The sequence below is a fragment of the Macrobrachium nipponense genome, chromosome 6 (assembly GCF_015104395.2).
Source record: "Macrobrachium nipponense isolate FS-2020 chromosome 6, ASM1510439v2, whole genome shotgun sequence".
Taxonomy (NCBI): Eukaryota; Metazoa; Arthropoda; class Malacostraca; order Decapoda; family Palaemonidae; genus Macrobrachium; species Macrobrachium nipponense.
The window spans coordinates 56691594-56707841 of record NC_061108.1 but is presented as its reverse complement, the minus strand read 5'-3'; the positions used below and the strand labels follow the sequence as shown (position 1 = coordinate 56707841).

General features: G+C 44.8%; 1 protein-coding gene across 2 annotated transcripts in view; it reads right to left on the bottom strand.

Annotated features, from left to right (window-relative positions):
- Positions 1-15521, bottom strand: part of LOC135216423 (long-chain fatty acid transport protein 4-like) — a 179917-nt gene extending 164396 nt beyond the window's left edge. Inside the window, exon 1 of one of the 2 annotated variants that reach the window (XM_064251771.1) lies at positions 15346-15521. The gene's annotated coding sequence lies outside the window, so the exon portion shown is untranslated. The remainder of the gene's footprint in view (positions 1-15345) is intronic. The other variant, XM_064251768.1, reaches the window with a different exon arrangement.
- Between the last annotated feature and the right edge of the window lie 727 nt (positions 15522-16248).

The window sequence follows — 16248 nt, the reverse complement described above, 5'->3', positions numbered from 1 at the left end:
AAGGTATACCGGGGAGTCGGACAAAGAAGAAAGAGAATGGAAAGGGACTCTGTACCCATTCTTCAACACCCCCACTACCCAACTCTATGCGCCCCACTCCTTCCAGATGTCTGAAAAGCAAGCGAGACAACCTCCAACAGGTACAGGCGAGGGCAACATCCCCTACTTTTGAAAATCCTTATTCAAAGAGGCAGGTTTGGAAGAAGGAACAGTAGACGAACCCTTAAGGGTCCCATAAACTGAATGACTGTATGAACGACTCTGAATGATTGTTGTTATTGACACACACACGCTATTCAGACAGTACCAACAATCTCCGCACCAATTTCAGTCTAGGCAAAGATTTTGTCTCGGGAAGACATGGCATCATCTCAAGAGGAGATGTGCGTGATAGCATTATATTGGCAGACAAACATATACATTGAATGACCTGTGTATGACAGACATAAGTCGCAAAGCCAGTAACCTGGACATGACAGATTTCAACTGAGATTGTTCAGACACGAAATCCGCCCACTTTTGCATTCAGACAAGTCCATACACAATATTTTTACGAACGATGCAGACAGTCGTTCAGACAATTGTTCATACAATCGTTCAGTGTATGGGGCTCTTTAGACAAGAAGCAAACCTTTCTTCGGCTATTTTACCGGGGACTTGGAAGCAGAACACTTACAGTACCTGGAAATGCTATTCTTGAACCTTTGGAGGATCTTGATCTTTGAACTGCAACACGTATCAAGGCTTGCTGCGACTCTACTGCCGATGTCGACAAGACAAAAATGATATTGTAATGATACAATTAAGTTTGTTCATACTTACCTGGCAGATATATATATAGCTGATAATTTCCGACGACCGACAGAATTTAAAACTTACGACACACGTAGTGGGAGTCAGGTGGTTAGTACCCATTCCCGCCGCTGGGAGGCGGGTATCAGGAACCATTCCCATTTTCTATTCATAATTTTTATTTCCACTGTCTCCTGAGGGGAGGTGGGCGGGTAATTAATTATATATATCTGCCAGGTAAGTATGAACAAACTTAATTGTATCATTACAATATCATTTTGTTCATGCAACTTACCTGTCAGATATATATATAGCTGAATCCCACCTTTGGTGGTGGGAGAGACAGAATAGAGGATTTAGGAAACACATATATGCAGATATTTGATATCTTGGTTCCTTACCTGTTAGCATAGCTGGCTTCATGATTACTGCCACGTAAGTCTGCTTGTGCTACTAGAGTTGCCAGCAAGGTAGAGACCTATGAAGCTGGTGCACTCCAGATGATCTGTCAACAGGGGCGAGACCACGACGTGACTAGACCATGGACCATACTAATGAGGGCAACGAGACAAAAATACCACCACCTGGCTTAGTTTACCAAAGGTATCCCACTTAACTAAGCTAATGGAAGGGAGACCCGCCCCAGGCGGTCACCCCACAACCATAAAACACAAGTTAAAAACCCCCCTAATCCCTAAAGGATAGGATGAGTGTTACCTCCTGCCCCCAAAACAGTGTCTGCAGCAATGTATGGTCCGAGGGAGAAGCAATTTTCGTATGTCACTTTCACCTCCCGCAGGTAGTGTGAAGCGAACACCGAATTGCTTCTCCAAAATGTGGCATTCAAAATATCTTTGAGCCCCATATTTTTGTGAAACGCTACCGAAGTAGCAATAGCTCTCACCTCGTGAGCTTTTCACTTTCAGAAGCTTTCAAATCACTATCACTGCACTTATCATGAGCTTCTTTAATCGTACTTCTGATGAAGAACGCCAGTGCGTTTTTCGACATAGGAAGATCAGGCTTCCTCACTGAACACCACAAATTGTCAGGCGAACCTCTGCAAGCTTTAGTTCTCTGCAGATAGAACTTTAGAGCCCTGACAGGACACAGGAATCTCTCACGTTCATTTCCCACTATTTCTGACAACCCTTTGATTTCAAAGGTCCTCGGCCACGGGTTGGAAGGATTCTCGTTCTTTGCTAAGAACGTGGGACTTAAAGAACAAATCGCATTACTGTCTGAAAACCCAATCTGCTTGCTAATGGCCTGGATTTCGCTAACCCTCTTCGCCGTCGCCAGAGCGGTTAGGAAGATCGTTTTCTTCGTCAGATTCCTGATAGAAACTGAATGAAGCGGTTCGAAGTGACTCGACATCCAAAAATTTGAGCACCACATCCAAGTTCCACGAGGGTACTTTAGGCTGGATGACCTTCTTAGTCTCGAAAGATCTAATGAGATCATGAATGTCTCTATTATTAGTCAAATCAAGTCCTCTGTGCCTGAAGACTACAGAAAGCACGCTCCTGTAGCCTTTAATAGTTGGAACAGCCAACTTCACTTCCTCTCTCAGATAAAGAAGGAAGTCAGCTATCTGGCTCACAGAGGTTGTGGTGGAGGAAATGCCCTTCTTCCTGCACCAGGATCTGAAGACAGCCCACTTCGATTGGTACAGAGCGATTGAGGAGGGCCTCCTTGCGGTGGCAATCGCTTTCGCCACAGGTCTTGAAAAACCCCTCGCTCTGGCCAACTTCTTGATAGTACTGAACGCAGTCCAGACTCAGAGCGGGGAGGTTTTTGTGGTACTCTCGAAGTGGGGCTGTCTGAGTAGATCTTTCCTTAAGGGCAGAGTCCTCGGAAAGTCTACCAGGAAGGACATCACCTCTGTGAACCAGTCGGCTGCCGGCCAGAAGGGGGCGATGAGTGTCATCCTCGCTCCTTCCGATGCCGCGAACTTCCTCATCACTTCCCCGAGGATCTTGAGCGGGGGAAAAGCGTATATGTCTAGACCCGACCAACTCCAAAGTAGGGCGTCTACTGCTACTGCTCAGCCCGGTCCAGAACTGGGGAGCAATACAGCTGAAGTCTTTCGTCCTGGAAGTTGCGAAGACATCCACCTGCGGACAACCCCACAGGTCCCACAGCGACTGGCAAACCTCTTGGTGAAGGGTCCACTCTGTCGGCAACAGCTGTCCTCGTCGACTGAGAAGGTCCGCTCGAACATTCTGTACTCCTGACACGAACCTTGTCAGGATAGTGACTTCTTGCGCTTTCGCCCATAAAAGGAGTTCCTTTGCGATGGCAAACAGAGAAGGCGAGTGAGTTCCCCCTTGATTTCTTAGGTATGCCAGTGCTGTGGTGTTGTCCGAGTTGATCTGAATGACTTTGCCGGATATTTCTTCCTGGAAGAACCTGAGAGCCAGGTAAATCGCTGACAGCTCTTTCAGATTGATGTGCCAGGGCACCTGTTCCCCTCTCCAGGTGCCCGACACTTCTTTCCCTCCTAGTGTTGCTCCCCAACCCGTGGACGACGCGTCGGAAAACAACACTAGGTCGGGGTTCCGAAGTTTGAGGGAGAGCCCTTCTGCGAGCTTCCGTGGATCTGACCACCAACTTAGGTGATCCTTCACCTCTCTCGTTAAACACAAGATCGCCTCCAGATCTTGTTTGTTCTTCCAACTGTTGGCTAGGAAGAATTGAAGAGGTCTGAAGTGCAGCCTTCCCAGAGAAACAAACTTCTCCAGTGAGGAAATGGTCCCCAGCAAACTCATCCATTCCCTCACCGAGCATGTTTCCTTCCCCAGAAAGGTCGCCACTTTTTCCAAGCATTGAAGTTGTCGCCCCTGGGACGGAAAAGCCCGAAAAGCCACTGAGTCCATCTGAATCCCCAGATAGACTAAAGATTGAGAAGGAGTCAAATGCGACTTTTCGAGGTTTACCAGAAGACCCAGGGACTTCGTTAACGACATGGTCGTGTGCAGGTCCTCCAGACACCGGTCTCGCGATGAAGCTCGAATAGCCAGTCGTAACTAGGTAGAGAGAAGATCCTTATATTCTCCAGATGAAGCAGCCTTGCCACAGTCTTCATCAGAATGGTGAAAACCATCGGCGCTGTGGTCAGACCGAAGCAAAGTGCCCTGAATTGGAATACCTTCCCCTTCAGGACAAATCGCAGGTATTCCTTGATTGGGGATGGATGGGGACGTGAAAATACGCGTCTTGGAGGTCTAGTGAGACCATCCAATCCCCCGGTCTCAAAGCTGACAGCACAGATTGAGGCGTCTCCATCTTGAATTTCTTCTTTATGACGAAGAGGTTTAGGCTGCTGACATCGAGGACGGGACGCCACCCCCACGAATGTTTCGGCACCAGGAACAGACGGTTGTAAAATCCTGGAGATTCCAGGTCGAAGACCTGTTCCACGCTTGCTTCTCGATCATTTGTTTCCAGCAGATCGAAAAGCACTTTCTGTTTCTCTCCTCGATAAGAGGGAGACAAATCCTTTGGTGTTGTGGATAGCGGGGGTGACTTCAAGAACGGGATCCTGTACCCTTTCCTCACAACATCTAGCGACCAAGGGTCGGCATCTCTCTCTTCCCAGGCTTTCGCGAACAGAAGAAGCCTGGCTCCTACCGGCATCTGAAGGACTTCCAAATCACTTCCTACTCTTTGACGGAGCAGGGGTTTTCCTCTGGAAGAGCCTCTTCCTCGGGAGGCTGTTTTCGAGAAGATCCAGCACGAAAGGGCTTCGGTTTCTTGGTAAACGAAACTCCAGAAGATGAAGCAGCTGCTGGTCTTCTAGAAGACTGAGCCAGAAGATATTGCGTTGCCTTCTCCTGAAGGCTCGATGCTATGTCCTTAACCATAGTCTGGGGGAAGAGATGGTCTGAAAACGGAGTGAAAAGCAAGTCCGCCTTTTGCGCTGGAGAGACGGATTTGGCTGTGAAGTTACAGAAGAGTGCTCTCTTCTTGAGAATCCCCGAGCTAAAGTGAGTAGCCAACTCCTCAGAACCATCCCTGACGGCCTTGTCCATACAAGAAAAGTACACTGGACAGCTCCCCCAGACTAATAGTATCAGAACTCCTTGACCTGGCATCCAAAACTCCAAGACACCAGTCAAGAAAGTTGAAGACCTCTAGAGTCCTGAAGAGGCCTTTGAGATGGAAGTCGAACTCGTTATGGGTCCAAGTGACTTTTGATGAAGACAGAAGGGCTCTTCTGGAGGCGTCCACGATGCTCCCGAAATCACCCTGAGCAGAAGCTGGTAGTTTAACACCTACGTCCTCTCCCGTCTCATACCACATGCCTCCTTTACCGCAGAGTCTTGATGGCGGTAAAGCCAAAGAGGACTTTCCTGAGACTTTCCTCTTCTCCATCCACTCATGGACTTTCCGGAACGCTTGCTTCGTGGAAAGCGACTTCTTCATTTTAACGAACCCCGATGCCTTCGATGCTTTAAAAGAAGAAAATTGAGAAGGGGGAGTACGAGGGGCTTCCGGTTGGAAAGTTTCTCCAAACTCCGACTGCAGAAGACGCATCAAAACTTTATAATCTGATGAGACAGGAACTGGCTGCTGCTCTTCCTCTGCTTCGACTAAATTATCGCTAACTCCTTCCTCAGAAACTGGAGAAGTAGGAGGAAACTCTGAAGAAAAATGACTAACAGGTAGGGTTCCTTCTTCCACCTGAACTTGCGTTGGTGAGGAACTGGCGTCCACCAGCGCGCGCTTGGCGTCCGAATCCACACGTTTGGCGCCGACAGGTGTGCGCTCGACATCTACAAAAACACGCCTGGCGTCCACTGGCGCACACCGAGCGTCCACTAGTGCACGCTTGGCGTCCACTGGCGCGCGCCGAGCGGCCGCCAGCACGCGGCTGCCGTCCACTGGTGCACGTTTATCAACAACAGGTGCGCGTTTGGCGGCAACGGAAGCGCGCTCCACTTGCACAGAAGCGCGCTCGGCGTCCACCGCTCGCTTGCGAACATTCGAAGACTTGCGAGCGGGAGATATCTCATCCTGAGAGCGAGAAACGAACTTCTCACCTCCTCTAGAGAGCTGCTGGGGAGCAGAACGAACTCTAGAGGGAGACTCGAACGAGGAGAGAGGCGAGCGAGGAGAAAGAGAAGGTCTTGACTTCTTCACAGGAAGCTTCTCATCCTTTCTACGACGCGGAAGAGACTCTCTAGAAGCAAGAGCGTCCTGAAGTTGCTGCTGCAGTGACTGAATCATCCTGCTCCGGGGAGGGACTGATCCTGTGAGCAGGAGAGCGGCGAGGGGACGCCTCCCTCCTCCTCCCAGGTACGGCCTCCTCCCGAGCTCTAGAGCGACTGTATCGCTCGCACGAACTACCCGAATCCAAGTCCGAAGACTCTCTACGCCTTTTCTGCGGCGGAAAAGCAGCGAACGCACTGTCAGGAGAAAATCGCAGATTCGGAGAACTATGACGTGAAGCGTCAACAACACGCGCCGTCCTTTTCAGCGGACGGGAAGCACCGTGAGAACTCCACCCTTTACGTGGGGATGAAGCCTCCGATGACGAAAAACACTCCTTGAGGAGACGTGCACGCGCACGCTCCCTGGCAGTCTGGGGATTTTTCATCAGTAAACTGCCGAAGGCACGCCAGATCGGTGGGGGTTCCTTGTAACCCTCCTACGGGCTTTTTGACATGCTCCCTCCCCAGGTCCTGGGAGTCAAGCAGAGGTCCAGGCCTAGAGGCGAAACGAGGCCGATCTGACGCACCCTCCACTACACAAGGGGTATCACTGCACTTCTGCACATCACTTTTGCTCTCAAGAGCCAACACACTTTCGGAGTTCTAAAATTTTACGGGGAAAATCGAACTCAACCCAAGTTAAGGGGGAACCAAAAGTATTACTCTCTACTGACACTGCTTCAGGGCCCGGAGGCAACACTACAGGGTTAGGAGCATTAACAGAAGGAGGGTTAACAGGAGAAACATTAATTTCTTGCACACCTGAAACACTCCTGGAGGAAGACCTCCTTAACCTATCCCTTTTCAATTTTCCTAAGATAGTATCATACGCCTTCCACTCAGAATCTGTTAATCTTTCGCACTCCTTGCAACGGCTTTCATACACACATTCATGCTCCCTGCAACTCTTACATACCGTATGTGGATCTACTGAAGCTTTCAGTAGCCTACCTCTACAATCAGTCCTAGAGCAAAATCTAGCGCTAGCTGTACTAGACCCTGACATATTATCCAAGAGAAAACCAAACCAAAATCAAATCAATCCACTAATAACGTGTGCCTAGCCACCGATCCAAGTCAATTAATCCAAAAAAGAACCAAAAGGGATACTCAAGTAGCAAAAAGTTTCCAAATCCAGACGGAGGTGCTGTAAACAGATGTTCACAACACCGCGACAGAAAAATTATGAATAGAAAATGGGAATGGTTCCTGATATTCTGTCGGTCGTCGGAAATTATCAGCTATATATATATCTGACAGGTAAGTTGCATGAACAAATTTACCATTGACGGCATGTCCTCCTCTCTGAATAGGCTGTTGCAGAGCGCAAGAGGCCCCCCTCAACAGAATATCTCGAAAATGCGGAGGTAGATGGTTTAAAATTAAGTTCCTCCTCTTCTTACCAAAGAATTTAGTGCATCAAGCCGAAATATTAGCCTGGTAAGCTAACCCATAGAGACTGAGGTGATACGGTTGTCGAACAAGACCGGATCTGAAGGAACACACCCACCCTGTTTCAAAAAACCCATTAAACCTGACAACATTCACATAGAATGTGACAAAGCCTCCGATCAGTTTCAAAAGGTATCCTCCAAAATACCTGCTTCACGTAAAGAGACTGAAATGAACCTATTTGAAGACGGAATCCTACAAAGAAGCGCCTCCACGATTCGTTGAGAGGAACTCTGTTACCAGAAGAAGGGTTACCCGCTATTCCGTAAAACCCATTTCGATTAGGAGGCAAGGTTGAATCCTGCCTACCTGAACCGATGAGAGCTCCCAACCTAGTGTCACCTCTCTCAGTGCCAGCTCGACCCGACCAAACCAGACTAATTTACTATTGAGGAACAGCAGGCGTGGTTGAATACAACAGCTCAAACATCGCATGATTTGGCTGAAAAGGTTCCTCCAGAGCCTTAGACTGCGGATAAAGTAGATAGATGAATTCCACCATCCACTTATATTCACTTTCATTAGCCTGAGAAAAACCGATCTGAGGGACTGGCTCTTCTTCTTCCAAAGAACATTCCCTATCAGACTGGTCTGATTGAATCGAAACAGGAATGGAGATGGGAAGACCACCTGAAAAAACTACCCGTGAAGCACCGGAACCCTCTACCTCTATATGCACTGATATCCCGCCCAGTGTACCTGGGCCCATACCTGAGCCAACCGCAATTGGTTGAGCAAGACACGCACTGCGAAGAGACGATGACGCCACACCTGAGTCAGCCGCACTCTGTACCACTGAATGCGCTAACCCAATACCAAACCTACCGGGAGCCAAAACAACTGACCCAAAGATGCTCGGTTACGCAATCCCCGCACCATCCAATGAAGATGACGCAACAGCTGAGTGAGCCGCACTGGGCTGCGCAAACACACCACTGCTCAAAGATGATAATATAACGCCTGAACCTGACGTACCTGGATGAATCAAACCAGCACCTAAGAGTGAAGAAGCCGCAATATCTGACCCGCCTGACCTAGGCTGGACCACAAACCCACCTGGATGGAAGCCCGTAGCAGAAGACACATCACTAAATGGAAGGGGAGTGTTTACTCCTAAATAACCTGAAACCAAATCCGAACCAACACCGTACACCTTAGTCAGAGAAAGAGATGAGCTCAACAGTAAAGCTGAGAAAGAGGTTGAAGGAGAAAGGAAACGGGAAGGGACAACATCGGAGTGACTACCAGAACACCCAACGTTGAAGTTAGACAGGTGGGGAATATACTGGCTGGCACCACAGTCAACAGAGCCCCTACTGGGATGTTATGGACTGCGGAATGCATTGGAATTGCTGACTGAAGATTACCTTCTACTCTGCTGAAAAGCGGGACTGATGATACCATCGGTACTGTTATACTCGACGATGGAGCAATTGAATCAACTATCACTGAAGACCCTGAATGAACTGCCACTGAAGCACTGTCTCAAAGCCGACATAGGATGCACAGATGTACCTGCAGAAGTTTGCGGTTGCCTGAGAAATTTGTACGCCATATGTCTGTGAACTTGCTTGCCCCATGGAAGGAGCTACGGTAGCTGACAAAGTGAGGGGCTGAGCAAGCAAAGAACCCGATACCAACTCTGAAGAAAGGAACTTAGAAGTTTTGGGATACAAAGTTGGAAGAGAGGGATCAGAAACAGAAGATGAAGCCATAGATTTTAGAGAAAGAAAATAGACCGACTCAGCTCCCCCCTGATAATTTTGATAAACTTCATCAGTAAACTTAGAGGAAAGTTTTTAAGTACATGCTCGAGAACATTAGCGAACCCAAAATGAAACATTGTCTCACCAGTAACCTATATCCTTGAGACAGATCAAGCAAATTAGCATTATACTCAGCTAAATTGAAACTTAGATTGTCCAAAATACCACCACCAAGGGATCCCTCCAACTTTCCCATTGAGGGAAAAGGAACCTTCAAAGATGAAGAGTACTACCCAGAATCTCCACACCTGACACTGAAACCGAAACCACAGCTACATCCCCTCCAATCAGCTTAGATGCCTTCTGACGAAGGGACTTCGAAGAAGGAAATAAAACTTCCAAAGGATCCAAAGACGAACCCATCATAGTAGGAACTAAGGCCGAAATAAAAACCCAAAGAAACCTGCCCTTTCAGCTTGTCTTCCAGTATGCCACCTAAACTGCTATCCCTACTCATCTGTGTCTGAGCTAGACCTAACACTTCAGAACTTACCACCTGAGGGGAAGGGGGAAAATCTCCTGCCAACAATGCCTGCTCCGCACCGGGGAGGCTGGCAGATCCTACCTTTGAGGCTTGCGGGTCTCCATGACCCCCAGCACCAGTTAGGACTGGTTCTGGAACTGGCAGGGGGACTGAAAAAGAGCGATTAGTATCACTTCCACTACTATTACTACCACTATCCTTGTTCTCAGTTAGCTAATTCATCAAATTAGCAAATAAGTTAAGACATGCTGGATGACAATCTGTCTTCTAACATCCTACACAGCTGTGGCTCTAGTGCTTCTTTATCTATAGCCTGTGTTTCTACACTCATCTTACATTTGCTTTTAGCAGCTAGAGATTTCCTATGCTTTAAATAATCCTCCATTTGTTCTAATGACGTCTCTATACTCCTCACACCTCTGTCTGATGTTGCACTGAACCTTCCTACAAGTAATACATAAAGAAAGTCTGTTATGCTTGAGTACTCATCCTCTGCTTGCATGTAGAACAGGACCGATGAGCCCCAACATCCCCTCCAGCAGCTTTCTCGGAAGGCGCGGCAGACAAAGGAGGCGTGGTGTTGGCTGATGGTGTTTCTTTCTGTAACTTGTCATATTCAGCCCAATCCAATCTGGGTCAATATTATGAAAGGTTCCAAATCAATCAACCAGAATAAAAAAAACCAGAAGTGTAGGCGTAATACAATGTCAAAGTCATAATCTCGAATTCCAAGGCCAAAATATATATGTGGGAGTCGGGCTAAGACCAAAAGTTTGCATGTTGCAGGAGATGTCCTTACTTCACCGCGAACTGAAAACAATTGAGGAGTCATGCCTCTGGAGGCCGGTTCCTGCTGCAGCATTGCCAACAGTAACACAGGTAACTCAGTAGACAAATTTTACTTGCAGCATTGGTAGCGCTGGCAGTTAAATACCCACATAGTGGGATAATTTGTGGGGACATAGTTCGGGCTGGTCAGTGACCAAGGCTAATTCAGATTTTCAGGGAGTGTATTGTAATAAGGGAGATTATAAACCTCAGCAAATTTTTAATATAAATGCCAGACAGAACGTACATCAGCTGTGAAGAGATGACGGTGCCAGGATTAAAGGTGGCGAAGGATAGGCTAATGTTGCTGCTGGGTGGCAAATCCACAAGCACTGAAAAACATCATAAAAAGGTCTCTACCTGTAATCTGGATGGCCAATAAGAAAGCCTGGGTGACTCTTGGAGTAATTCAGGACTGGTTTTTCCATCACTTTATCCCCGAAGTCCCGAAATCAAGCTGTACTGCAGAGAAAATAACATTCCATTTAAGATTCTCTTAATCTTGGACAATGCCTCTGGTCACCCACCACACTTAGATAATTTACATCAGGATGTTCAAGTTGCATATTTACTGCCTAACACAACTTCATTCATTCAGGGTGCAATAGCAAATTTTAAAAAATACTACACTAGCTGCACGTATAGGCAAGTACGAAAGGAGATAAATGATGCAGATGTGACATTACGTGATTTCTAGAAGGGATGCAATATTTACAATTGTGTGAGGAACATAGAAGCTGCATGGCCTTATGCCCACAGGTTGTAAATGACTTCAGAAGGTTTAATCAAGAGGACGAGTAAAAAGGAATCGTTAAAAGTCTCGTGAACATAAGTGAAAAGTTAAACATTGTCATAGGGGATGAGAACTTTCAAGCACTGTTGGACAGTTATTCAGAAGAGTTGACAAATGAGGATTTGATGGAACTGGAGGAACAACAACAAACTGAAAAACATGAAGAACAAGTTGTTCCCATAATGAATTTTAAAACATAATTGATGGCAAAGGGGTTTTCTTTTCTAGAAAGTGTTGACTATTTTTGAAAATTACGACCCAAATGTTGAGAGATTTGCAAAAGTAGCAACAATAGTCAATGCTGCTTTCAATTGTTATTGCATCATATACGTAAGATGAAAAGAAAAGAAAAATGCTGCAAACTCCACAGACAAATTCTTTAAACCAGTGCCTTAAACCTCAAGAGCCTCTGCAGTGCCTTTAACTTCAAGAGCCTCCCACCTCCAATGACTGCTTCCTCCCATAATGAAGAGGAAAGTGATGAAGGAACCCTTGACAAAGAAATCCTTGCCAAAGAAAGCAACACAAAGAAGACGATGATGATCTACCACCTCTGTATTAATTCCACATTGGTCTTCCCCCTCTCGTTATCCATCACAACAAGTCTACGGCACCAGTTTCAAAGGTAAGAAGTGTTTGTACAAACCTGAGGGTCTTTACTGGAGTTAGCTTGGAATGGAATGGAATATAGAATTTAGGCCAAAGACCAAGCACCTATGAGGTCATTCAATGCTGAAAGGAAAATTGAAATTAGAAAGGACTGAAATTTGTAACAGGAGGAAAACCTCACAGTTGCACTATGAGACAAGTGTTAGGAGAGGGTGGATAGCAAGATGGATGAAAGAGAATATGAAGGGAGGTACTTAAAAGTTATGAAAGGGGTTGCAGCTAGGGGTGGATTTAGCTTGTGAACTTGAGCAGGAATGGCTGTTTAACTTTCAAACAAGGAAACATACAAATTACAGTGGACCCCCCGTATTCGCGTTCTCCAGATTCGCGGACTCACACATTCGCGGATTTCTCTGGGGAACATTTCCCTGCATTATTCGCGGAAAATTCGCGCATTTGCGGTATTTTTCTATGATAAATATCCACAAATTCCTGGTTTTTGTGATGAATTTCATCATAAAATGCACTTTTTGTGATAAAACTATTAAAAAAACCAAGTATGTAAATTTTTAGTGGGTTTTTCTTGAGTTTTAACTAACAAAATAGGCTGTTTTAAGCATTTTCATAGGGGTTCCAAACATTCGCGGGTTTTAACTATTCACGGGGGAGGTCTGGTACGCATCCCCCGCGAATACGGGGGGACCACTGTACTTTAAAATCCACATTTTATTCCCATTGGAGGGTGGAGTCTGGGCAAATCTCTGAACTAACAGAAGTTCTACTCATGTGGGAAAGCCTTCCTGGTCATGAAGAGTGAGGAAGGGATCCTGTCTTCTACCATGTTGAATATGAGGGATGTTCACCTGCCAGACTTCTGGGCATCAGTTATTGAGCTTGCATCATTACTTAAAAAAGGCTAGGATGAATCCATAGTGTCAGAGACAATAAAGTGCTAATAATAACCAACAGGTTTGTTTTATTGTCAACCCCTCTCTCCCTTGCTAGAAAGTGGGGGGGGAGGACTTTCATCTAACAATCTACAAAAGATGGAGGACAGGATGCTGTTATCTAGACTCATCAGCATGACACACCTGTCCAGCATGTGACGGACCACTACCTGCCTCTCTGCCCTATAAGAAAAAAAGGGAGGAAACCAGTCATACAAACATTCTCTCTCCCTTATTGTTCACCTTAGGAGAGCGGATACTTGTCCCACTCCAGGATCCAGGTAAGCTACACAACTTGAGCAGATTCCACAGAATCTAAGGGAAAAAATGTCCGAACTCCTGTGTGCAACATCCCAAAGGTAAAACGACATGAATATGGTCTGGTGGGACCACACCACTGCTCATAATACCTGTAGAGCCAACAGGTTCTTCTGGACTGTGACAGACAGGCTGATGCCCCTAACCTTGTGAGCTCTCACCCTGATTTTACTCCTACCTACCTCATCAGAAAAAAAAGAGTACAGTGGACCCCTGCTATAACGTGGTTCAGCATTTGCGGCTTCAGTTGGTCACAGATTTTTCTGTGGAATGTATCTCCAGTAATATTTTCATGTTGTTGTCATAAAATAAATACATTTTTATGATGACAAATTTTCAAATACTACTAACATTAATGTAAACACCGTAAAATATCAGTAAACTTATTTTTAAATATTTGGGTTCAATAGTAAACTCACCTTGTGAATTCCCAATGTTTCCCCTATCTACTGTGAAAAGAAAATGGGATGGCTTGAATATAAGTTGAAATTATATCCTTTGTTCTGATGCACACTCCTGAAATACTGCTTTAGTTTTAGGACACTGATGTTTGCGCTGTTAGGTGTTCATAGTTTTGGGATGTGACTGTATCTGGATTGAAAAATGTACTTTCCCCATGGTGTTCTTATTGTTTTTGTTATTTGGGAGACCATAATTTCAGATAAGTATAGCTAATTTTTTTAGGAACCCTATAAAAATCCTGACTCCCACTGTTTTCCCCCAGGATCGTTAAATGGGATAAAGGTTGTCATTACTTAAAGCTGCCAATGTTAATACTAAACTTTAGCATAACAAATTAAAAATATGTTGGAAAAATTTTTTTTTTCTGCAAATAAGACAGAGCTCTTCTTTAGATTTACCAACGGCTGTGTCAGCTCACATTCACAAGCTAAAATCCAATGTAAAGACTGGAGTTTGTATTTGTAGAGGAACAAGTCTAACAATGTGGGGCATCCCCTGGATTGAATTGAACTGAATATAAAGTTTAGGCCAAAGACCAAGCTGGGACCTATGAGGTCATTCAGGGCTGATAAGGAAATTGAGAGTAGGTAGATCTGAAAGGTGTAACATGAAGAAAATATTGCAGTTGCACTATAAAATATTTATCAAGAGAGGGTGGATGGCGAGATGGAAGAAAGATATGAATGGAGGTACAGTAAGAGGAATGAGTGGGATTACAACTAGGGGTTGAAGGGGCACTACAAAAACATTTAGTGCACCGCATTAAGTGCACTGAGAGCATCCCCAAAAGAATCAAACCCTTCGGGTTAGGGTGAGTTGAGGGAGAGGCAAAACTACAAACTAGGCCCACATATTGTTATGCTATGCACAACATCACAAAGGGAAGGTGTGGGAGGGGGGGGGGGGTTGCCTGTGGCCTGGTCAGGGGACATCTGCCTTTAAGAGATGAAGCCCAATGAAGGTGAGGTTAAGATGCATTCCTTTCAAAATGTCTTAGATTTGCTCCCAGGCAAAAGAAGACAGTTCTCAGTAAAACTACCTACTAGCTACAGTGTAACTCCACATGGACTGCCAAGTTGTTGTTAAGGAATGGTTCCGTGCATTTGCAAGTCATGACATAGCCAAATTTTCAATAATGGATTGGCTAAGGAAGCCTATTATAAAAGGTATTAGCCTAGGCTAATAGGCTACCTACCTGTATACTAACCTAACATACCCAAGCCAAACCTAGCTGGCCGTGTTAGCTAGTTAGTAGTTGAGGGTTCCACCCCACAGATTCCCCAGTGAAGGAAACTCCACTTTTTACTAAAAACTCTCCTACCTATAGCTAGGTAGGTACTAGGTAGGTAGTAGCTAGGTAACAGTGCTTGCTCGATGTTACCTAGGTACTCCTATAGTTATATTCCAGGGTGGCCAGCATACAAAACCATGTCAGTTCCGAGGTTAATTACAGTCGGCGGCCAAAAAATACAGGTATATTATTGATAAGCAACCAAAATACTAAAGAAAACGTCAATTTCCTAGGTAGGTATCTAGCTAATACCCGATGCGAAGCAACCCCAGGTTTTAGTAGTTGGTAAAGAGTTCTCTACTCTTAGATTAACCTGGAAATGCATAGGTAAATCGTCCGTGAAAATCACAGCAAATATGACACGAAAAACCTTAGACTGGTACAAACCTTTTATGTGATTCTGGATATGTTACAGTAACCTGAGCGCGAAACAATGACAGGAAACGAGTGAAATAATTTAAAATGGTATGTTTAACTCAGCGCAATTATTGTTGTTGACATCATCAGCTGACTGAAGATCAGCTGATCCTGATAGTCGGTTCAAGGTTCCTGGCTTTGGAAGAGCGACTGACCACTCTGTTGTGCGCTTTTCTCGAGTAGGCTACAGTAAATTTTGGTTTACAATTTCATTATCTCGTCAGCACACACACACACGTATATATATAGATATATATATATATATATATATATATATATATATATATATATATATATATATATTCCACTTATCTGGATACTTTTAAGCATTGTAAGAAGGACCATTATCTCCGTTTATAATAGCACTAGCACGCCTGGGTAAATGTCATTACTTCGTCATCACATCTAGTTTTTTTTCTTTCTGTTTTAGTATAACTTTAATTACATTTTCGTTATTCTTGCTTTTATAAAATTTCTATACATTACCTACGAATTATTGATCAGAAGTTCAAGTTATCTGTTCATAGCTACAACACCAACGATGTTAGATCGGAGGCGATCCTGTATCAATGACTTTTTCTGTCTCTCTCTCTCTTTATATATATATATATATATATAATATATATCTATATATATATATATATATATATATATATATATAAAGAGAGAGGGACAGAAAAAGTCATTGATACAGGATCGCCTCCGATCTAACATCGTTGGTGTTGTACCTAGCTATGAACAGATAACTTGAACTTCTGATCAATAATTCGTAGGTAATGTATAGAAATTTTATAAAAGCAAGAATAACGAAAATGTAATTAAAGTTATACTAAAAACAGAAAGAAAAAAAAACTAGATGTGATGACGAAGTAA